This window comes from Mustela putorius, unplaced genomic scaffold (genome assembly GCF_011764305.1).
Source record: "Mustela putorius furo isolate JIRA1106 unplaced genomic scaffold, ASM1176430v1.1 tig00003834_pilon_pilon_pilon, whole genome shotgun sequence".
NCBI classification, from domain to species: Eukaryota; Metazoa; Chordata; class Mammalia; order Carnivora; family Mustelidae; genus Mustela; species Mustela putorius.
Genome location: NW_025421987.1, coordinates 18,628,542 through 18,652,828, shown reverse-complemented (window position 1 = coordinate 18,652,828; position 24,287 = coordinate 18,628,542).

Here is a 24,287-nt window from a genome sequence, read left to right as displayed (position 1 = left end):
TAATATAATGTTAAATGTTAAAAAAAATAATAAAACATAGCATATAAAACTAAAAGAAAAATTCAAAGTTTTTATCTACATTATAATTTACTTCTAAATTTAAGTAAAATTTAATGCTACTTAACTTTGGTGTCTTTTATTTATTTATTTTTAAAATTTATTTGAGAGAGGGAGAGCACACACAAGTGGAGGAAGGGGCAGGGGCAGAGGGAGAAGCAGACTTCCTGCTGATCAGGGAGCCCATCTAGGGACTCAGTCCCAGGACCCCAGGATCATGACCTGAGCCCAAGGCAGATGCTTAACTGACTGAGCCACCCAGGTGCCCCTTAGTGATGTCATTTTAAAAACATAGACTGAAGTTACTACCTTTATTTTGTTAAATATCTTATATGTAATTGTTTAGTGACTTGCTGAACTGGGGGTAATTTTAAACTTAAATATGGTCAGATTTATCAGTCTTTCTATTTCCCTCAATATGCTTTATCTCTTACAATGCTTTCATATTTTATGATTATGTCATTGTCCATATTTTAGCATTTTTTTCACCTTTATTTTTTATCAATGCCTTAAATTTGTCATTAGTATTGTTACTATTATCATTCTCATTTTAGCTATTACTTTTATAGGCAGTGTTTACTTAGATGTACATACGTGTTCATTTCTTTGTTCATCATTGTTTCTGAAGTATCACTCTTCCCTTCTGAGAATTTATTCCATGCTGAACTACATGCCTTAATGGCTCTTTTAACAGAGATCAAGATATTTAAAATATCCAAGTTGACTTCTATTCTGTTTAATCATATTTAAGATAAATTTAGACTATTTTCTGAGTAATTATTCCTCTACACTTTGAAGATATTATTCCATTATTTTCTACTGGGTATTGGCAGTCTACTGTTTCTATTTTGGTAATTTCTCTTTTCTCCCCAACTAATTTTGAAGTTTTCTCTTTGTCTTTGGTATTCTGTAGTTCAACTATAGTCCATTTATTATGGATTTGTTTTTATTTTTCTGCTTAGGACTTGTTCTTTTTCAAGCCGAGTATTTCTTTTTTCAGCTTCAGAATACACTCTAAATATTTACTTTTTCTACACTCTCTTCTTTATTCTCTTTCTAGAACTTCAATTAAATGTGCTGTGGAATTCTCATCTCTACCAGATCTATCTGACTAGCTCTTCCATATCTTTTTTCTCTTTTTGCTGTATTCTGGATATTTTTCTCAGCATTATCTTAACGTTTCTTTAATTCACACTCTACTAATGATGTAAAATCACTGTTCCTCAGAAGTATATTACAGGAACCTGCTTAATAAGCTTTTTAAGTATTGATCCAAGTTATCAATAAAGACATTAATCATATGGGGGTCCTGAAGAAGTCATTTTTATTTCATACTTCTTGAAATTTCCCTGTAGCTTATTGTTTGTTTAAGTTTCACTTTTCACTTTTTTTCTGTGAAAGTTTCACATTTCATTTACATAAGGTGTGTCATTTATCCAGCCCATATTTCTCTGTCAACCAAAATAAACCATAAGAAATGAAATAATTGATGGAAAAATGATGTCAATACCTTTAAATTTAGATAACCTATATCTTCTGCATCTCTTTGACCAACAACTCAACTGATCAAAGAAGAAAACAGAATCTGTGTGATTTATTTGGTTCAGTTGGATAGACATTAACTTCTATTAAATGCAATCTATTTTTGCAAGCTTTAAGAAAGTACTGTGTTTCTCATCCATTTTGGGTTTCAGAGGGAACTTTTGCCTTGTAATTTATAAAATTTATTCTTAAAATAAGAACTTTATTTACTCTTCAATGTCAGTGTCTTCTTCTATCCTCATGTTAAGACTGTGAGATCCAATTTGTTTTTCTAATTTCAAGATTTTCTATTTTATCAATGGTAATGTATCCAAACGTAGATAAAGGTGTTTAAGATATCAAGAGAAATATATTTAATTTCCATTTTCAACTTTATCTTTAAACATTTTGATGAACATGTTTGTGTTAATATGAATATGATAAGTGTGTGAAGAAATTGAAATGATAGGCTTATAAGTTACTTGATTTGAAGAATCATATGGAGCCACTTAAGCTTGTCAGGTAAAGGAGAAATATAATTAATTTCCATTTTCAACTTTTTCTATCTTTAAATGTTTTGATGAAAGCATTTGTGTCAATATGAATATGATAGATATGTGAAGAAATTGAAATGCTAGGCTTCATGAGGTACGTTGAGATTGGATTATTTGATCTAAAGAATCATATGAAGCCACTTAAGCTTGTCAGGTAAAGAAGTTGCATAATCCTATTTGGTTTTGGGAAGATTAACAGGATTCAATTTAGAAAATGGGTGATAAAGTGTGATGACTAGAGATAGGAAAAAGTGGTTTGATTCAAGGTTTACCTAGGAGGAAATTACACAATAGTTCATGGTAGATTAGTTGTGGAGGTGATGGAGTCAAGGACCATGCTTATGCTGACATTGTTATACAAGAGACCAAGGTCAAATGTGGACAAGAAACTTTCAGTTTTGAGCAAAATAAACAATGGCTTCCAGTGGGATATCTGAGTGGATTTATCCAGTTATAGGTCTGAAGTTCAGGAGAAAAACCTTGCCAACTTGTAATCAAAATCAGAAAAATATATGCAATCATCCAACGGGAGGAAAAAAATGAGATGACAAAAAGGGATGTGGGGAAACCCAGGAGACAGTGGGTCAAGAAAGTGAAGAGAATAGAGTTTTTCAAGAAAGAGGACATGGTTAATGCTATCTCATGATGCTGATCATCATGACTGAGGTATATGAAAGAGGGATAACAACAAGGTCATGTTGTGACAGCACTTTTAGGGAAGAAATGAGTAAATAAATTATGGTATATACATAAAGTAGGATATAATAAAGCTTTTGAAATATATAGCCTGCATGTATTAAGTGGGAAATATTGAAAGAAAACAGTGACCTGTGAAGTGAGACAGTATTCATATGATCATGCTATGTTACATTAATTTCATGTGTACAATTTAGTGATTTGACAAGTTTATATATGTTCACGTAACTACCACCTGTTCTATCACTATTATAGTATCATTGACTATATTTCTTAGGCTCTGTCTGTCATCCCTGTGACATATTCATACCATAACTGCAAGCCTGTATCTTTCCCTCCCTTCACACATTTTGTTCATCCCCCATGCCTCCTCCCTCTGGTAGCCATCAGTTTGTTCTCTGTATTCATAGGTCAGATTCTGCTTTTTCTTATTCCTTTATTGTTGATTTACATTCCACTAATGAAAGCAATTATATGGTATTTGGCTTTCTTAGTTTAACTATTTCACTTAACATAATACCCTCTAGGTCCATCCATGTTGTCTCAAATGGCATGCTCTCTTCCTTTTTCATGGCTGTGTAATATTCCATATTTTCCTTACATCGTCATCTATGTATGATTGCTTAGGTTGCTTTCATATCTTGACTATTGTAAGTAAATCTGCAATAAACATAGAGGTGCATGTATCTTTTTAAATAAGTCTTTTTGTTTTCTTTGGGTAAAGAATAGTGGAATTATTGTATCATTAGATTGGTTTTTGAGCATTGAATTTTGTAAGTTCTTTATATATTTTTGATAATATCCTTAATCAGATAAATCATTTGCAAAATCTTCTCTCATTAAGTATGTTGTCTTTTTGTTTTGTTGATAGTTTCCTTTACTGTGCAAAAGTTTTTTATTTTGATGTAATCCCTGTAGTTTATTTTTGCTTTTGTTTCCCTTACCTTAGGAGACATACCTAGAAAAATGTTGCTATGGCGGATGCCAGAGAAATGACTGCCTGTGTTCTCCTCTAGAGTTTTTATGGTTTTGGGTCTCATATTAAGTTTTTAATCTTAAATACTTAAATTCTTAAATCTTAAATACTTAAAGAATAGTATTTTTTATTTATTTAAGAGGGGGGAAAGTGTGTATGTGCATGTGCATGCACATGAGGAGGGGGAGGGGTAGAGGAGGAAGGAGAGAAAATCTTTTCATTTCTTCTTTTTAAGTTATTTTTATTAACATATAATGTATTATTTGTACCAGGGTATAGGACTGTGTATCATCAGGCTTATACATTTCACAGCACTCACCATATTACATACCCTCCCCAATGTCCATAACCTGACCAACTTCTCCATACCCCTCTCCCCCAGCAACCCTCAGTTTATTTTGTGAGATTAAGAGTTTCTTATGGTTCGTCTCCCTCCTGATCCCATCTTGTTTCATTTTTCCTTCCTTACCCCTGAAACCCCCTGTCCTGCTTCTCAAATTCCTCACATCAGGGAGAGCATATGATAATCGACTTTCTCTGATTGACTTATTTCACTCAGCATAATACCATCTTGTTCCATCCACATCATTGCAAATGGCAAGATTTCATTTCTTTTGATGGCTGCATAGTATTCCATTGTATATGTGTGTGTGTGTGTGTGTTTATTTATTTATTTATTTATTTAATTTTTATTTATTTATTTATCCATTCTTTTGCTGATGGACATCTAGGTTCTTTCTATAGTTTGGACATTGCTGCTATAAACACTTGGGTACATGCGCCCCTTCAGATCACTACATTTGTATCTTTAGGGTAAATACCCAGTAGTGCGATTGCTGGGTCATATGGTAGCTCTATTTTCAACTTTTTGAGGAACCTCCATACTGTTATCCAGTGTGGCCGTTCCAGCTTGCATTCACACCAACAGTGTAGGAGGGTTCCCTGTTATCCACATCCTCACCAGCATCTGTCCTTTCTTGACTTGTTATTTTTAGCCATTCTGACTGGTGTGAGGTGGTATCTCATTGTAGTTTTGATTTGTATTTCCCTGATTCTGAATGATGTGGGAACTTTTTCATGTGTCTGTTGGCCATCTGCATGTCTTCTTTGCAGAAATGTCTGTTCATGTCCTCTGCCCATTTCTTGATTGGATTATTCTTTGGATGTTGATTTTGATAAGTTTTTTATAGATTTTGGATACTAGCCCTTCATTTGATATATCATTTGTGAATATCTTCTCCCATTCTTTTTTTTTTTCCCTTGGTAAAAGTTTATTGAATTAATGAGATAGGAATAAAAATTCACAATTTGGTTCTTTTTAAAAATAATTTGTTTTTAAATTTTTTATAAACATATAATTATTAGTCCCAGGGGTACAGGTCTGTGAATTGCCAGGTTTACACACTTCACAGCACTCACCATAGCACATACCCTCCCCAATGTCCATAACCCCACCATCCTCTCCCTACCCCCCTCCTCCTCAGCAACCCTCAGTTTGTTTTGTGAGATTGAGAGTCACTTATGGTTTGTTTCCCTCCCAATCCCATTTTGTTTCATTTATTCTTTTCCTACCCCCCAAACTCCCCATGTTGCATCTCTACTTCCTCATATCAGGGAGATCATATAATAGTTGTCTTTCTCCAATTGACTTACTTCACTAAGCGTAATACCCTCTAGTTCCATCCATGTCGTTGCAAATGGCAAGATTTCATTTCTTTTGATAGCTGCATAGTATTCCATTATATATATTTATCACCTCTTCTTTATCCATTAATCTGTTGATGAACATCTAGGTTCTTTCCATAGTTTGACTATTGTGGACATTGCTGCTATAAACATTCAGGTGCACGTGCCCCTTTGGATCACTATGTTTGTATCTTAAGGGTAAATACCCAGTAGTGCAATTGCTGGGTAGTAGGGTAGTTCTATTTACAACTTTTTGAGGAACCTCCATGCTCTTTTCCAGAGTGCCTGAATCAGCTTGCATTCCCACCAACAGTGTAGGAGGGTTCCCCTTTCTCCACATCCTCGCCAGCATCTGTCATTTCCTGACTTGTTCATTTTAGCCATTCTGACTGGTGTGAGGTGGTATCTCATTGTGCTTTTGATTTGTATTTCCCTGATGCCAAGTGATGTGGAGCACTTTTTCATGTGTCTGTTGGCCATCTGGATATCTTCTTTGCAGAAAGAACAGATATCCAGTCAGTTCATGTCCCTGCCCACTTCTTGATTGGATTATTTGTTCTTTGGGTATTGAATTTGCTAAGCTCTTTATAGATTTTGGATACTATCCCTTTATCTGATATTTCGCTTGCAAATATCTTCTCCCATTCTGTCAGTTGCCTTTTGGTTTTGTTAATTGTTTCCTTTGCTATGCAAAAGCTTTTGATCTTGATGAAGTCCCAATAGTTCATTCTTGCCCTTGCTTCACTTGCCTTTGGTGATGTTCCTAGGAAGAAGTTGTTATGGCTGAGGTGGAAACGGTTGTTGCCTGTTTTCTCCTCAAGGATTTGAATGGATTCCTTTCTCACATTGAGGTCCTTCATCCATTTTGAGTCTATTTTTGTATAGAAAATAGTGTAAGAAATTTTTGTATAGAAAGTAGTGTAAGGAAATGGTCCAGTTTCATTCTTCTGCATGATGGCTGTGCAATTTTCCCAACACCATTTGTTGAAGAGACTTTTTTTCCATTGGACATTCTTTCCTGCTTTGTTGAAGGTTAGTTGACCATAGAGTTGAGGGTCTATTTCTGGGCTACCTATTCTGTTCCATTGATCTGTGTGTCTGTTTTTGTGCCAGTACTATACTGTCTTGATGATTATAGTTTTGTAGTAGAGCTTGAAGTCTGGAATTGTAATGCCACCAACTTTGGCTTTCTTTTTCAATATTCCTCTAGCTATTCGCAGTCTCTTCCAGTTCCATATAAATTTTGGGATTATTTTTTCCATTTCTTTGAAAAAAGTTGATGGTATTTTGATAGGGATTGCATTAAATGTGTAGATTGCTTTAGGTAGCACAGATATTTTCACAATATTTGTTCTTCTAATCCTTGAGCATGGAACATTTTTCCATTTCTTTGTGTCTTCTTCAATTTCTTTAATGAGAACTTTATAGTTTTCTGCGTACAGATTCTTTGCTTCTTTGGTTAGGTTTATTCCTAGGTATTTTATGGTTTTGGGTACAATTGTAAATGGGATGGACTCCTTAATTTCTCTTTCTTCTGCCTTGTTGGTGTATAAAAATGCAACTGATTTTTGTGCATTGATTTTGTATCCTGACACTTTACTGAATTCCTACATGAGTCTAGCAGTTTTGGAGTGGAGTCTTTTGGGTTTTCCACATAAAGTGTCATATTATCCACAAAGAGTGAGTGTTTGACTTCTTCTTTGCCGATTTGGATGCCTTTTATTTCTTTTTGTTGTCTGATTGCTCAGGCTAGGACTTCTAGTACTATACTGAATAGCAGTGGTGATAGTGGACATCCCTGCCATGTTCAGGACCTTAGGGGGAAAGCTCTCAATTTTTCCCCATTGAGAATTAATTCGCTGTGGGTTTTTCATAGATGGCTTTGATGATATTGAGGTATGTACCCTCTATCCCCGCACTGTGAAGAGTTTTGATCAAGAAAGCATACTGTATTTTGTCAAATGCTTTTTCAGCTTTTATTGAGAGTATCATGGCTCTTGTTCTTTCTTTTATTAATGTAGTGTATCACATTGATTGATTAGCGGATGTTGAATCAACCTTGCAGCCCAGGAATAAATCCCAGTTGGTCGTGGTGAATAATCCTTTTAATGTACTATTGGATCCTATTGGCTAGTAATTTGGTGAGACTTTTCACATCTGTGTTCATCAAGGATATTGTTTTGTAATTCTCCTTTTTGTTGGAGTCTTTGTCTGATTCTGGGATCAAGGTAATGCTGGCCTCATAAAATGAGTTTGGAAGTTTTCCTTCCATTTCTATTTTTTGGAACAGTTTCAGGAGAATAGGTATTAATTCTTCTTTAAATATTTAGTTAAATTCCCCTGGGAAGATGTCTGGCCCTGGGCTTTTGTTTGTTGGGAGATTTTTGAGGACTGCTTCAATTTCCTTACTGGCTTTGGGTCTGTTCAGGTTTTCTGTTTCTTTCTGGTTCAGTTTTGGTAGTTTATGCATCCATTTCTTCCAGATTATCAAATTTGCTGGTGTATAGTTGTTCATAATATGTTCTTATAATTGTTTGTATTTTTTTGGTATTGGTAGTGATCTCTCTTCTTTCATTCATGATTTTATTTATTTGGGTCCTTTATCTTTTCTTTCTGATAAGTCTGGCCAGGGATTTATCAATCTTATTAATTCTTTCAAAGAACCAGCTCCTAGTTTTCTTGATTTGTTCTACTGTTCTTTTAGTTTCTATTTCATTGATTTCTGCTCTGGTCATTGATTTCTTCTCTTCTCCTGCTGAGTTTAGGCTTTCTTTGCTGTTCTTTCACTAGCTCCTTTAGGAGTAGGATTAGGTTGTACACTTGAGACCTTTCTTGTTTCTTGAGAAAGATTGTATCGCTATATACTTTTTCTTCTCAGGACTGCCTTTACACAAAATCTGTGTCCCACAGATTTTGAAAAGTTGTGTTTTCATTTCCATTTGTTTCCGTGAATTTTTTCAAATTTTTAAAAAATTTTTCAATTCTTTAATTTCCTGGTTGACCCATTCATTCTTTAGTAGGTTGCTCTTGAGCCTCCATATGTTTGAGTTGTTTCCAACTTTCCTCTTGTGATTGAATTCTAGCTTCAGAGCATTGTGGTCCGAAATATGCAGGGAGTGATCCCAATCCTTTGGTACTGGTTGGGACCTGATTTGTGACTCAGGATGTGATCTATTCTAGAGAATGTTCCATGTGCACTAGAGAAGAACGTGTATTCTGTTGCTTTCGGATGGACTGTTCTGAATATATTTGTGATGTTCATCTCATCCCATGGGTCATTTAAGACCTTTATTTCCTTGTTGATCTTGTGCTTGGATGATGTGTCCATTTCAGTGATGGGGTGATAATGTCCCCTACTGTTATTGTATTATTGTCGATGTATTTCTTTGACTTTGTTATTAATTGGTTTATGTAGTTGGCTGCTCCCATGTTAGGGGCATAGATATTTAAAACTGTTAGATCTTCTTGTTGGACAGACCCTTTTACGTATGATATAATGTCTTTCCTCATCTCTAATTATAGTCTTTGGCTTAAAATCCAATTGATCTGATATAAGGATTGCCACCCAGCTTTCTTTTGATGTCCATTAGCATGGTAAATTGTTTTCCACACCCTCACTTTAAATCTGGAGGTGTCTTGGGTCTAAGATGAGTTTCTTGTAGGCAGCATATTGATAGGTTTTGTTTTTTTATCCATCCTGATACCCTGTGTCTTTTGATTGGGGTATTTAGCCTGTTTATATTTGGGTAACTATTGTGAGATATGAATTTAATGCCATTGTATTGCCTGTAAGGTTCCTGTTACTGTATATTGTCTTTGTTCCTTTCTGGTCTACTACTTTTAGGCTCTCTCTTTGCTTAGAGGACTGCTTTCAATATTTCCTATAGAGCTGGTTTGGTGTTTGCAGTTTGCAAATTCTTTTAGTTTTTATTTGTCCTGGAAGCTTTTTATCTCTCCTTCTATTTTCAATGATAGCCTAGCTGGATATAGTATTCTTGGCTTCATATTTTTCACATTTAGTGCTCTGAATATATCATGCCAGATCTCTGTGGATAAGTCTGGTCCCAATCTAATATTTCTACCATTGTATGTTACAGACTTCTTGTCCCAAGCTGCTTTCAGGATTTCCTCTTTGTCACTAAGACTTGTAAGTTTTACTATTAGATGACAGGGTGTGGACCTACTTTTATTGATTTTGAGGGGGGCTCTCTGTGCCTCCTGGATTATGATGCTTGTTCCCTTTGCCATATTAGGGAAATTTCAATTGTAATTCACTTCAATATACCTTCTGCCCCTCTCTCTCTTCTTCTTCTGGAACCCCAATTATTCTAATATTGTTTTGTCTTATGGTATCATTTACCACTTGAATTCTCCACTCGTGGTCCAGTAGTTGTTTGTCTCTCTTTTGCTCAGCTTCTTCATTCTCTGTCATTTGGTTTTCTGTATCACTAATTCTCTCTTCTGTCTCATTTATCCTAGCAGTAAGAGACTCCATTTTTTTAGTGCACATCATTAATAGCTCTTTTGGTCTCAGCTTGGTTAGATTTTAGTTTTATTTCTCTAGAAAGGGATTTTATTTGTCCAGAAAGTGTTTCTCTAATATCTTCATGCCTTTTTTGAGCCCAGCTAGCACCTTGAGAATCATCATTCTGAATTCTAGTTCTGACATATTACCAATGTCTGTACTGATTAGGTTCCTAGCCTTTGGTACTGCCTCTTGTTCGTGTGTGTGTGTGTGTGTGTGTGTTTATGCCTTGTCATTTTATCCAGATAAGAATATATGAATGAGAAAATAAAATATTAAAAGGGTGGCAAAGACCCCAGAAAAATGTATGCTAACAAAATCAGAAGAGACACAAAGCCAGGGGAAGAAGAGAGAGGAAAAAAAGATAAAAAAAATAATATATACATATACATATATTGGACTGGTGAATAGAACAGAACCACCCACTTGATTTTGGGTGTATTCTGGTCTCTTTGAAGAAACTACCTCCCAAATTTTAAAGAAAGAAAAACATATATATACAAAAATAAGGGTAAACACAATAAAGGGATGGAATATGACTATAAAGATGAAAATTTAAAAAGAAAATTTTAAAGGAATTGATAAGGTAAGTTGGTTGGAAAATGAAAAAAAAAAAGAGAGAATATGCTTAGGCTGGAGACTAGAACAAACCCATGTGCTAGATTTAGAGTATATTTTGATCTATTAGAAGAAATTGTATCCCAAAATTTTAAAGAAAAAAAACTATATGTGTATAAAAAATAAGGTTAAATACAATGACAGGATAAAATATTATTGTAACAGTGAAGGTTTAAAAAGATTTTTTTAAAGAAAGGTATTGTTAAGAGAAACTAGTTAAAAAATGTTAAAAGAGGAAAAATGAAAAGTTAAAAAAATAGGATAAGAAAAACAATAAAATTAAAAAATAATTTAACTTTTCAAGACTAAAGGATCATGGGTGAAAAGCCATGAATGCTATGCATTGCTTTCCCCTAGCTTCTGGAGTTCTGCAGTTCTCCTTGATCAGTGAACTTGGTCTTGCCTGGATGTTCTTGCTGATCTTCTGGAGGTGGGACCTGTTGCAATGAGTCTCAAATGTCTTTTCCTGAGGTGAAATTGCACCACCTTTTCCAGGGACCAGGCTAGGTAATCTGCTCGGGTTCACTCTCAGGAAATTTTTTTTCCCTGAGCACATTCCGTAGAGCTCTGGAGGATGGGAATGAAAATGGTGGCCTCCCAATCTCCAGCCTGAAGGAGAGAAGAGGTAATGGCCCCACTCCTCAGTGCACCTCAGAGAAGTGCAATCACTCCTGTCTCTCTGGTCTCTGGCCATGCTCTATGCTCACCCAGGCTGTGACTGAGCATTTCTGTCTCTGGCACAGAGCTCCGTTTGGAGTCTCCAAACCCAGCAGATTCCAGCCATGCATTCCTGTGCCACTCCTGTAGAAGGAAGAAGAAGGTGATCTTTCTGAGTCTGCCACTTGTGGAGTCCCTGCTCGAAGAGCAGTTTCTTGACCGTGCCTTGGAACATGGTTTAAGGTAAATCTGATCTAAAAGCTCACTCCTCAGCTCTGTCTCTGTAGTCAGCTTCCCCACTCAAATACCTGGGAGCTCCGCCACACACAGGCACCCCCGATCTTTCTGTGACCCTGCAGGATCTGAGACCACACTGTTCCGGCAAGGGTTCCACCCCCGCTTAACCTTTTGAGTGATGTCCCTCAGTGAAGAAGACTTCTAAAATTTCTGATTTTGTGCTCTGCTGCTCCACTGCCTGCTGGGAGTCACCCCATCCCCCATGGTCTATCTTCCTATCCTTTTGGAGTCACTTCTCTGCATGTCTTACCTTTCAGAAAGTGCTCGATTTTCTGTTTCTAGAATTGCTGCTCTTTTTCTCTTCTATCTCCTGTTGAGTTTGTAGGTATTTGGAATGGTTTGATAACTATCTAGCTGAACTCCTGGGACCGGATGTCATTTCGGTCTGCTTCTCCTCTGTCATCTTCTGACATCTGTCAGATAGAGAAAATCTTAAGCAGGCTCATCACCCAGGGTAGAGCCTGATGCAGAGCCTGACATGGGGAGGGAAGAGGGGCTCAATCTCACAACCCTGAGATCATAACCTGAGCCGAAACCAAGAGTTGGATGTTTAACCAACCAAGCCACTCAGGAACCCCAGGTTTTTTTTTTTTTTTTTTTTTTTTATCTATTTTGAGTTCACTTTTATATCCTTATATAGTAAGTCACTATTCATATGAATTTTAAAATACAAAAATATATAATATCACATGCTGTTATACACAGATATATACATATGTCTATATAAATATAAATACAGAAAGTCTGAAAAAAGATTGGAAGATTACACATCAGTTTCAAGAAAATTAGTTTTTTTCTGTAAAGATGTTGACAACAATGCAATGGGTGGATTAGGTGTGGATTTTAATTACATTGGTAAAGTTTTACACCTTTTAACCAAAAAAAGAAACAAAAAAAAAAAAAAAGAAAGAAAAGGAAAAGTGATCTAAAGCAAAGAATGACATAGAATAACTTTTGGTGGTAAGGAAGTCTTATTCTCTGAACTCTGCGTGTTTGCAATATTTCATAATTTTGTAAAATAATTAGTCTTGTATTAGATTTTCCCAAGAAGTGCAGATTGGAAATATGATCAAATTTTACTAGGAATCAAATTTTCTAGATATTTAAGTAACCACATTAAGTGTGAAAGGTACAGCAATAGAACAGTAAATATTTGTCATGGTTTTAAGAAATTTGTTAACCAAGTAGGAAGTTGGTACTTAAACTTAAGAATAAAAATATGCAATTTTCATTCTTCCATGATGTGTTACTCTTTATCAAACAAGTTGACATATGTAATCATAATTAATCATGGCCTATTAAAAATGCCTTTAATGGGAAAATGAAATACTATGTATTAACTTAAATCTACTTAGTATTTTTCTTTAACATAGACATTTCATTAAGGACACTGATAGTCTCCTAACATTAACATTGTATATTATTTGTTCTGTCATTTCTTATAAAAAGGTTTGATCATTTAAATTGATGGCATATTAAAAAATAGAGTGAGTTCAAAAACAAAAACAAAAAATAAATTTTGACTTGGTAGAGAAACGTAAAATTCCTTGGCATATCTAACTTACTCTGAATAGGCATATCAAATATGTTTTTCTTTAATTATGTATAATGTATATCTTAGTCCTTCATTTATCAGCGGTTTTTAAACCATTCCTAATTGTTGTTTAAACTAGTTTATTAAAAGTTAAAACTTGTCAGAAATTTTTAAAAAATCTAAATATTTCCTAGATATGGAAATCATAGTCCTTCAAAATACTGAGTAAAAAGAAAAAAACATAAAATGCTACCAGGATAAAAAAACAAAAAAAACAAAACAAAAAAACTGCCATCAGAGAACTTAATCCTAGGCTCTCTAAGACTAATATTATCAGCATCTATTGACCAATTTTAATTGCATGGTTATGCCAAAATAAAGCTCATAAATGATTTCTGCTTATCTATATTAGACTTTGCAGTTATAATAGTTACAATGACAGCAGAGCTGAAAAATCTCAGAACACAAGTCTGCATGAGACTGTCAGAGTAATTTTAGATATTTTTTGATCTTGGATTCTGATCTCCTAGTGTTAGATTCTTGCCTATTTTGAATTTTGGTATCTGTACTGTGAAATTTCATGTTGTAGTATGGAAATTATAAAGTCAAGTTCAAGGTCACCTACAGGTATTGTACTTACAGAAAATAGTATCAGCTTGTGCTGACCAATGAATGATGAAATGAAATAAAATATTATTCTCATAAAGTTTTAGTAAGTTGGAGACACAGTTTTGTAAAGAATATCTATATTCACCTTGGGTCCCTCAAATTTGAAACTCTTGTGTTTTTAATCTCCTATTCCCATGTGATATTAATCTATTAAAATCTGAAAACTAAGGTTTTATTTTTCCTATCTGCTGTGGATTACCTGAAATCAGTTTCATCTTAGATGTTTCATTCTCTGAAACTAACCCTCTTCTGTGACACACACACATTCTATTTGGAAAACATAATTAATTGCAAAGCACCAATTTGTCTTCGATATTCATTATCTGTGAGTGTTTATTACTGTACTAGAAAATTATATTACAATTCTCTTTTAATTATCTTCCTGAGGATATAGCTCATTTCCTGATGACAACTGGAAAACATCCAAATGACTACCAGCCACAATTAAGATATGTTTCTTATACAGAAGCTTCAGGAGATATTCAGTCCTTGAGTGTTTATTAAGTGCAGCTTCAATCCTAACCTTGGATATAAAATATTAGTGTATATAATATATATGTGAAAATCTGATGAATTTTTTTGGTGGCTTTATATAAAATTGTTTTAGAAAAATTATCTTTTAGTTGACTTCCAATCTGTGTGAATAATATGTCTATAATCTATCTATCTATCTAGATATGGAAAGAGTTTGGCTCTGGTATTTCAGTTTTTATAGGAGCTATTATAAGGAAATATACACATAACTGGTTAAGGAAAAAGGTCTCCTCAGGACCCTGAGGTTTTTCTATCTGGAAGAAAAGAAATATTAAATAAACAGTATAAGAAGATAAATGACATACTATTCAGAGAAGGAATATAAGGATTTTTCTCTTTGAGAAATTAGGAGATTCTGCATGTGATTCTGCATGTGATTGTGGGTTTTGGGAGTAAGTAGAACATGTGGGCCCATACAAAAGATAGGTTGGGGCCAACAGAGTACTTTTTAATTTTCAAAGTATCCAACCATGTTATTTCATGGAATTGAGCATGTTTGTTATTACATGTGCTGTGGTTAAAGAGAGGCCAGGACAGTATCATAGATGCATCTTCAGGAGTCACAAGCAAGATTTAGTCATGTTCAAGAGAAGAGGCAGTTTATTATCATTTTCATGTACTAAGTCCATTTATTGAGCAAGCACACAATAAACGTTAGCTTTTACTCTCACTGGCAAGGATGTGATTGCAAAACTCCTGGAGTAGGTGCAGCTAGTGGATGCTTCCAGCAGGGGGAAGCAGACCCCTTCATAGTGGGGTAGCTGATTTTAAAGCATCCCATTTGCAACTAACAATTACCAGGGAGTTGGTTTGTTGGTATCTCTCAATGGTCATTGCCAGAAACATGATGGTGCTAACCATCTTCTTAATCTTCCCTCTTTTGTAGGCATTTATTTTTTCAACCTGCATTTTTTGAGTTAAATCTGATGGAGGCAGTAAATATTTTAGGAGCAGAAAAAGAAGGGTACGGAAAGTACTTTATATCTTTTTATATGTTGATAAATATATTACTATTGTTCAGTCTATAAGACAGTCTCAATTAATGATTTATGCTCCAGACTCCCTACTGAGTCTGGAGTCTAGAACCACAGATGCCATGGCAGGCACTGCCCAAATCTGAACATAGCCACAGATAAATTCTAGGTACAAACATAATATTGAGATCTCACAACTTTGCTACTTCAGCTTGTTTTTGGTTTTACCTTGGTTTCTTTGTCCTGTCCAATTGCAAGGAGGAGAGCTAGAAAAGGTTACCTAACAATATTCATGCAGAATTCTAAGCCTCTTGTTAAGCCCATTCAGACAAACGAAGCTGCTGCTATTCACATGCCCTTGTCTTGTTCTACTTGTTGGAATTTTCTTCAAGTTAAATGAAGATTATTGGACTAGATTACATCCTGTGTGATAAGGACCTAAAGTGTTTGGTTTGGATAATAACAGAAAGAATGACTATAAAATACTAGAGATTTCAGAATGTTGAAACACCCTTTTAATTTAAAAGATGTTTTGTTACAAAATACCCAAAGCTTCAGGTGCTCATTGTCCTATCAACTAAGCTTTTTCATTCATCTGCTTATTTTGTGATTTTACAATCAGCACTGATCTCATTTTCTATTCCCTAGGTGGGGATGGGGAGGAAATCTATTCGGTTCATGTATATTTTTCCTGCTGTCTCTGGGTTTCTGTGTCATACTCTTTTTATCATTTCTTTAAAATAAGTCTTATATTTTACTTCTTAGCCCCTTAAGGCTGAACCTCCCTCAAACCTTGCACTCAATTCCATAGTTTAATCACATTAAACATAGAAGCTGTATTATCACAAAAAGTGGATAAAGAATTCTGTGCTTTGAGTAAGTACTTACTGTCCACTTGCCACTACAAGTATTAGGAAAGTCACTCTCTCCTAACTGGTTATCTTTTCGATGTAAATTTTATTCTCTTTCATATTAGACAATAAAAGCAAGATTTTCCCCCTTCCTGACCCAGTTTAAGAGTATTATGCTTTTCCTTCTCAAAGAATATTTAGTCTATGCAATATGAATGGAAAGGAGCTGGGAAGTGCCCAAGTCTATATAAAATGATTAGCATTTACATCATTGGTTGACAAGCTGTCTATTTTACCAAGTTGCCTTCATGTTTACCTAAAAGGGATAATATGTTGGCAGAACTCATTTTACTGATATGGCATATGTTTCTGGTTGTTGAAATCCCACTTATCTTTTAAGATGTTGCTGCAGCACCATCTCTTCCATGAAGGCTAAAGCATTGATTACTTTGTTCATCTGTACATGAACCATGTCTCCTCATGTTTCCTACTACTTGTTTTGGAAATGAACGATTACTATACTCTCTCTAAGTGGCTTGAGCACTGTGACCTATAGTCACTCACTCTAGTGTCCAACAAATACCTGGTAGGTAGAAGCATGCAATAAATTGTGTTATCTCATACCCATCACATCTTGTTTTCTAATATTGTTCAAATTTTATTCCTTAGCTGGAATATTTGTATTTCAGCTGACTCATTTAAAACAAATATTATCATTATAAGTAGACAGGAGGAAGGTGGTAAAAGCATTTATAGAGTTTATCAAGAAAAATATTATGGCTTCTTTATTTCCTTCACAAGAAAAGCAAACACTGGCAATATTTATGTAGATATTTTCTTACTGGACTGGAAATTATAAAACTGGTTACTTTAAAAAATAGCAACTTGTTCTCTTACTTGGTTTAAACTATGTAGAAGCACCCTTGACACTTTAGTTGGTTTGAGAAAGATAGTGTAAAAGTGCATTGTAGATAAAATCTAAGATAATATTACTCAAGAGTTAACAATAGATGCAGTATTTTATGATCTTCTCTAGAGATGATCTTTTCTAGACCTTCTCCCTAATACCCTCCATATTATCATTCTTTCTTAAAACCAGAGTGGATAATTAGTATAGAACGTCACTGGCATGTTAAAAAATCTGACAATGCTAATGACCTAGAAATTGGTGGTACATAGAAACAGATGCTTGCTCGTGGCTATACAATCTTTTAAAAATACTTTTCCTTCCATATTTTGACAATTCTTTACATTTTCTCAAATTGTTACCTTTCTCAAGATAAATATTTTTCCCCCTTAATGACAGCGTTACTTAGGCCTCACAAAATAGACCCATCCATATAAGAGTTTGAATTGGAGGTGAGCTTCAGAGGGAACCAGTGGCATCGCTGTTCTTGCTGCTGGCTTGGGTAGAGGCAGAGGCTGGTTACCTCTGGGTTCTGTAGCAGCAGTAACTCCCTTAGCAGGCAGTTGTGCAATGTAGTCTGCAGAGTTACTTCTGGAAGCTCATCCTACAAAAACTATGAGGTCTCAAACGTCCTTTAATAAATCCACTGGAGCTCAAACGAAGTACAATAGGTTATTCTGTTTCCTGTAATGAAGAAACTTATGTCTTATTTTAAAATATTGTATCTGATGCCTTCATCTACCCAGAAATCCCAGAAACCCCACACTTCGTTTCACTCATGGTGAATCCTTGAAAACCATTTATTAATGATAATGGCCTTGCTTTTTGTTTTTGTCCATAAGAAGGCAAATGCTCTCGACTTAACTAGATCTCTATCTTGTTAGAAAAGAAGAACCAGGGCGCCTGGGTGGCTCAGTGGGTCAAGCCGCTGCTTTCAGCTCAGGTCATGATCTCAGGGTCCTGGGATCGAGTCCCGCATCGGGCTCTCTGCTCAGCAGGGAGCCTGCTTCCTCCTCTCTCTCTCTGCCTGCCTCTCTGCCTGCTGTGATCTCTCTCTGTCAAATAAATAAATAAAATCTTTTAAAAAAAAGAAAAGAAAAGAAAAGAAGAACCATGCATTATGGGGGTTGGTCTTCTAAGTTTTGACTTGAGGGGCACCTGGCTGGCTCAGTCTGTGGAGCACGTGACTCTTGATCTCGGTGTCAAGGGTTCCAGCCCCACACTGGATGCAGAGATTACTTAAATTTTGACTTGAAAACCTAACTTGCTATGCCAAGAAATGTGTTTTCTGAAACCCCCATGAAGATATATATATATATATATATATATATATATATATATATACACGTGTCAAACATTTTCTTTTCTATATCCTTTTGGAACAAGTTCAGAAATATTTCTGCAGCCAAATACATCTGTCAGTTTCTTAACTTTTAAAGCAAAATTTATGAATTTCATCAAATCATTGCATGATAAAATGAAAGAAAACAGTATAATATGAAGCACAAAAATGGCCTTTTATCCAAGTACTTTTATCCAAGTACTCCAAGTATTGTCTTCAATTTTGTATATCTACACTAAAAAAGAAGTTTTGTTGTTTAAACTTCTCTTTTTTTTCTAAAGCATCTAAGAGTCAGAGAGGATATGACAGAATAGATATTTACTCTAACATTCATCTTACTGTCCCAACAAACTAAACAGCTTAAATTGTATCCTTTGCTGTTTCATTAGCATCATAAGGAGTTTAAGGTTTATTGGTTTAGGAGTAAGTTTGAAACTCTCTCTGACATCTTTTGCTTCTTTATACCTGCAGGGCACATAATTGAATTGATCATAAGCCTTGTCTATGGCACATTCTCAATGTTGATCCATCTTCAGCCATCTTTTAATTATTCCTTATTCATTTGTTTCTATAATATAATGGACACCCATGACACTTTCTGGCTGTGGTTTGTGTTTTCCATATTTATACAATATACATTCTTTCTGGAATACCAAACTACTTGAGAGATGAAACAAACAGGAAGACTAGCTTCAGTCCTTTAGTGAATGACTGAGTCTTTTATAGGGAAAAAACATACCATTAAAAAATAATTTGTAATAAAAATACAAGTTAGGGGCATCTGGGAGGCTCAGTTGTTTAAGTGGTTGCCTTTGGCTTAGATCATGATCCTAGGGTCCTGGGATTGAGCTCCACATCTCGCTCTCTTTTTAAAAAAAGAAAAAATATATATGTAGATATACATATATATATATGTTTTAATTTGTGAAAGCAATAACTTCATCAGAAATGCTATACACTAACTTACATATATATATACACACACACACACACATATATATGATATAGACATATATATGACATATATATGTATATCTAGATATACATATATAGATTTTTGTAGATATACATATATGTACATCTAGATATACATATATATGTCATATATATGTGTGTGTATATATATATATGTAAATTAGTGCATAGCATTTCTGATGAAGTTATTGCTTTCACAAATTAAAACTTCAAGTAGCTTAGATAAATATCAAATTAGATAAATTATTTGAAACAAAAGTTAAATTTTATAAGTCATGTTGCTTTACTATTTGTATTTAAGCTTGATGTGCTTTTTATAAGTGGCAGAAGAATAGGGGATGAATATCATGAATATCATGCTGCTCACTTATCCCTGAGCATGACTAAGGTACAGATCACTCTTTAGAAACCTTCACTGGTATAAACTGGTTGGGAACCCTGATCAAGGACAGAACTCAATCTCCCTCAAAAAAATATAAAGAATTCGGGGCACCTGGATGGCTCAGTGGGTTACAGCCTCTGCCTTCAGCTCAGGTCATGATCTCAGGGTCCTGGGATCGAGCCCCACATCAGGCTTTCTGCTCAGCAGGGAGCCTGCTTCCTCCTCTCTCTCTACCTGCTTGTCTGCCTACTTCTGATGGCCGTCTGTCAAATAAATAAATAAAATATTTAAAATATATATATATATATATATAAAGAATTCTAAAACCTTAGGGGTGCCTGGGTGGCTCAATTTGTTAAGGGTCTGACTCTTGGCTCAGATCATGATCTCACAGTCATGAGGCCAAGTATCCCCCAATCCCCACCCCTTGGAATCCCATATGGGGCTCTTTGTCAGGCTCCATGCTGGGTATGGAGCCTGCTTAAGATTTTCTCTATCCCTCTGCCACTCCTCTCACTTGTTCTTTCACCTTCTTAAAATAAAAGTAAAAAACACCTCATACTTAACCTTCTAGAATTAACATTTTGCAGTAAGTCTATAAATATATTGTCTGCATTCACATTTTCATACATGTCCCATTATTTCATATTCAGTATATATAGAGAGAGATATTTGTGAGCTTTTCTTGATTAGAAGATTTTTTTTTAAAGATTTTATTTATTTATTTGACAAAGAGGAAGAGATTACAAGTAGGCAAAGAGGCAGGCAGAGGGGGAGGGGGAAGCAGGCTCCCAGCTGAGCAGAGAGCCTATGCTGGGCTCTATCTATCCAAGGACCCTGCGATCATGACCTGAGGCGAACGCAGAGGCTTAACCCACTGAGCCACCCAGGCGCTCTGAGTAGAAGATTTTTGTTGAAGACCTGATATGATTGAAGCAGTGCTAGGTTTAGAAGCTTGAATATTTGGAGTCCTGTTATGGGTAAAAATAGAGTGGCAGAATAAAAAATAATAACAAAGAAGAATTGTTGAGAGTTTTCATGTTAATAACCAGCTGAAACTGAGATTTAATAGTAAAAGCTTTAAAAGACTGTATGTACGGTGTGGCAGCTTTCAAAGGCTAATCAAAGACAAACAGACATCATTCTGTATTTTTCTATTATGTCCCTGAATTAATGCGCTACAGCTTCCATATTAAAAATGCCACAGATTGAGCGGCTTAAACAACAGAAATTTATTTTCTCACAGTTTCGGAAGCTGGAAGTCTATGATAAGATGTCAGGAGCTTGGTTTCTCCTGAGCGTCCTCTCATTTCATTGGCTCACAAATGGCCACCTCCTCCCTGCTTCCTCAAACAGCCTTTCCTCTGCGCTCAGGAACCCCTGGCATCACTTCTGCGTGTCTTAATCTCCTCATCTTATAAAGACACTAGTAAAACTGGGTTAAATCTTAGGATCAGGCCTAGTGGCCTGATTTTTTACTTACCGTGTTAAGGTCCTATCTCCAAAAATAATCCCATTCTGAGGCACTGGGGATTAGACTTCACATAAGAATTTTAAGGGGACACAATTCAGTCCATAATAACCCTCTTATTTGAAATACAGTCATCACCCAGACACCTTATAAACTCTGTATTCCAACTAAAATAGAAAGTTTCTCTTTTCCTGAACAAGCAGGATTTTACTGCTGTCTCACCTTTGTAAAATACATTCTTTTTCTATTTTTCTCTATCATGATTTTGTTCACCCTTCAAGACTCAATCACTTCTTCTAGGGGCATTTTTAATTAATCTGGTTAGAAGAGATCTCTGCCCCTGGGTTCTGTTAATCTTTTGTTTGTTGAGCTTTTATCAGATGAATCTTCTATCAGAATTGATGTGTGCCTTATTTACTCTTTTATACTATTCTATAGAAGTCTTGTCTTATTTATTTGTAAATCTCTGCACTACATGGTACAATGCCTTGTGAACAGTGACTACTAAATATGTTACTGATGGGTTAAGACTTAATGATGTGAAAAGGCTGGTTATATTTTCTTCAATCTGTTAGCATCTTCTGTTTCTGTTTTATCCATTCAGACTTTGTCATAAAAACTTCCAATAACTCACACTGCCCTTTTAATGATTGCCTTGTTTAGCATGTTTTGTGCATTTTGGAGCATAATTCTCTTAGTATTTGATAGATCAAAAGAGCATGTATAGAGGACATTTGAAGAGCCAACTAACAAGACTGATCTAATTAGTTTATATAGAAAACAAATAATTACTGGAAATAAAACTGTTTTGATGGCATTATTAGAGTGGGAAGATAGTACCGTAGAGTAAATGTACAGGGTAAAGGAATATTTGTTAACCTAGTTCAGGAAGATTAAAAGTGATGCATGGAAGTCTCCAGGGTTTCTATTTTCTGTTTTGGAGAGAGTAAGAAGTCATTAGACCAAAAGCCATGAAAATGTGTAGCATTCACAATCTCTCTCTCTCTATCTCTCTATATAATATAATTTTGGAATCTCTTATTTCCCTATGAAGATTTGTAGCAAAATCATTATAAAAGTGTCTCTCTGGGTTAGGAACTGGAATATGATGGTGAGAGTTTTTGGAAATACAATGATTTTCCCAGGCAGGTTTTGGAGGAAATGAATGATCTCACCTCTTGAGAAGTGAAAAAATGATAGTTTGGGGGGGTTCACTCTAAGATACAAATAAAATAAGAGGGGTTCCTAGAGTGGTATTATACTCTACAGTGCCACATGTGGGGTTCCCACAGATGGGTCTTTTGGTTGTGTGTGTGTGTGTGTGTGTGTGTGTGTGTGTTTTCCCCCTTATGGTGTGTAAGAGAAGGAGCTTTTCTATATTTCTTAGTTTTTGACAATCCCTCCAGGAGGCCAGTCTTTGAACTCCTACACATCCATTCCCACAGATACTAAATTTATCTGGAGCACACTTTGGCTCAAAATTCAGAACAGATGGAGAAGGATGCTGTCTAAGAAAAGCAGAAATGACAGAATTACATTTGGCTTGAATGTTTTTCATTAAGATAATTTATTGTGTTAATGCTGTGACTGCATCATTCTATTCCGAGGGTAAGAGACTGCTGGCCTAAGTATGGCCAGAAAAGAACACCACTAGTATTCCATTCCCCCCACCCCCGGTTAGTAATAAACTAAAAGATAAAAAAAGGCCGGGGATAGAAAGAGAGGTTTTTCTTTGGAGAGTAGGTGGGGCAAAGAGTGGTCCTAAATTACATTTAGGAATCCATTTAGGAATCTTTGTGTTTGAACTCAGGACTTATGAGCAGGCAATTGGGGAGAATATTGCCAAAATTCTCTTCTCTTTAAGTTGTAGTGATTAAAACATAGAAGTAAGTATAGAAATGATAAATTGACCTGCACTGAATTAAAAATAATAAGGATACTATAAGGAAATTCTCATATGTAGCCCTTAGAGATTTAGGCTAGCCAGTATTTACTTCTGAAATTGAAACTTACCAGTAGTGAATTCAATTGATGGGTCAGTCCTGATAATTTCAAGGGAGATGTGTAACCTCGTGATGGGTAGGGACTTAGATGGCCAGCCATTGCAGGTTCTAAATCTCCAGAACCTGTGTGTCCCATGAAATTCTTTTTAGTGTTTATGAACACGTACACTGAGTTAGTAAAATCTAAGATCACAATTTTTATTTACATTATAGTAAAATAAAGTGGAATGCTGATTTCCTGTACTTTCCTCCATGTATAAAACTTTTGTCTCATACAATGAAACCAGACATGGCCTCGCCAGTTCTTATCTTAGGTCAGTGACTGCTTCTTGAGCTTCAATGTGATACTCATCACCTGCAGAATCCTGATAAGATTCTGATTCACTAAGTCTGGGATGGAATTCTGAATTTCTAACAAGTTCCCAGTGTTGCAGCTGAATTCAAAACAAAACAAAACAAAACAAATACCAAAAAATCCCCCACACATTAAGGAGAAAGGCTTTAGGTGATAAAAAATGCATCTCTATGTATCAAATACTTTCTTAATGAATTTGTACATAGTTAGAAAATTTAATCAAATTATTTTTGGGGAAGATTTGAAAAATGTGAAGTCCTTAAGTTAGGGAACAAACAATAGGTACCTTATGGTATTTAAATTTTTATTTGTATAAATATTACCATGGAATATCAGAAGAAAATCCGTATGTTCACCAAATAAGTATATGAATAAAATTTAATTTTGTATTTAAAATATATAATTAATGTTAATGATTTAAATCAGTCTTTTCTGTCTTTCCCTCACATATCCATTTGAGTATGTAGCAGAGTTCTGCTATTTTTGGCACTTAATAACTATATTCTAAATTAATGAGATAGTAAGAAATATGCTTTTATATGGCAATTATATATAATAAATCTTATAAATATCTAAGATAGATACATTTATCCCTGGGAAGAGGACATATCAACTCTTACTGGTCTATTTCTCTAGGACTCATTTTATACACATTTGCATACATTTATACATTTTATACACTCTCTATTATGAGTTGAGTAAA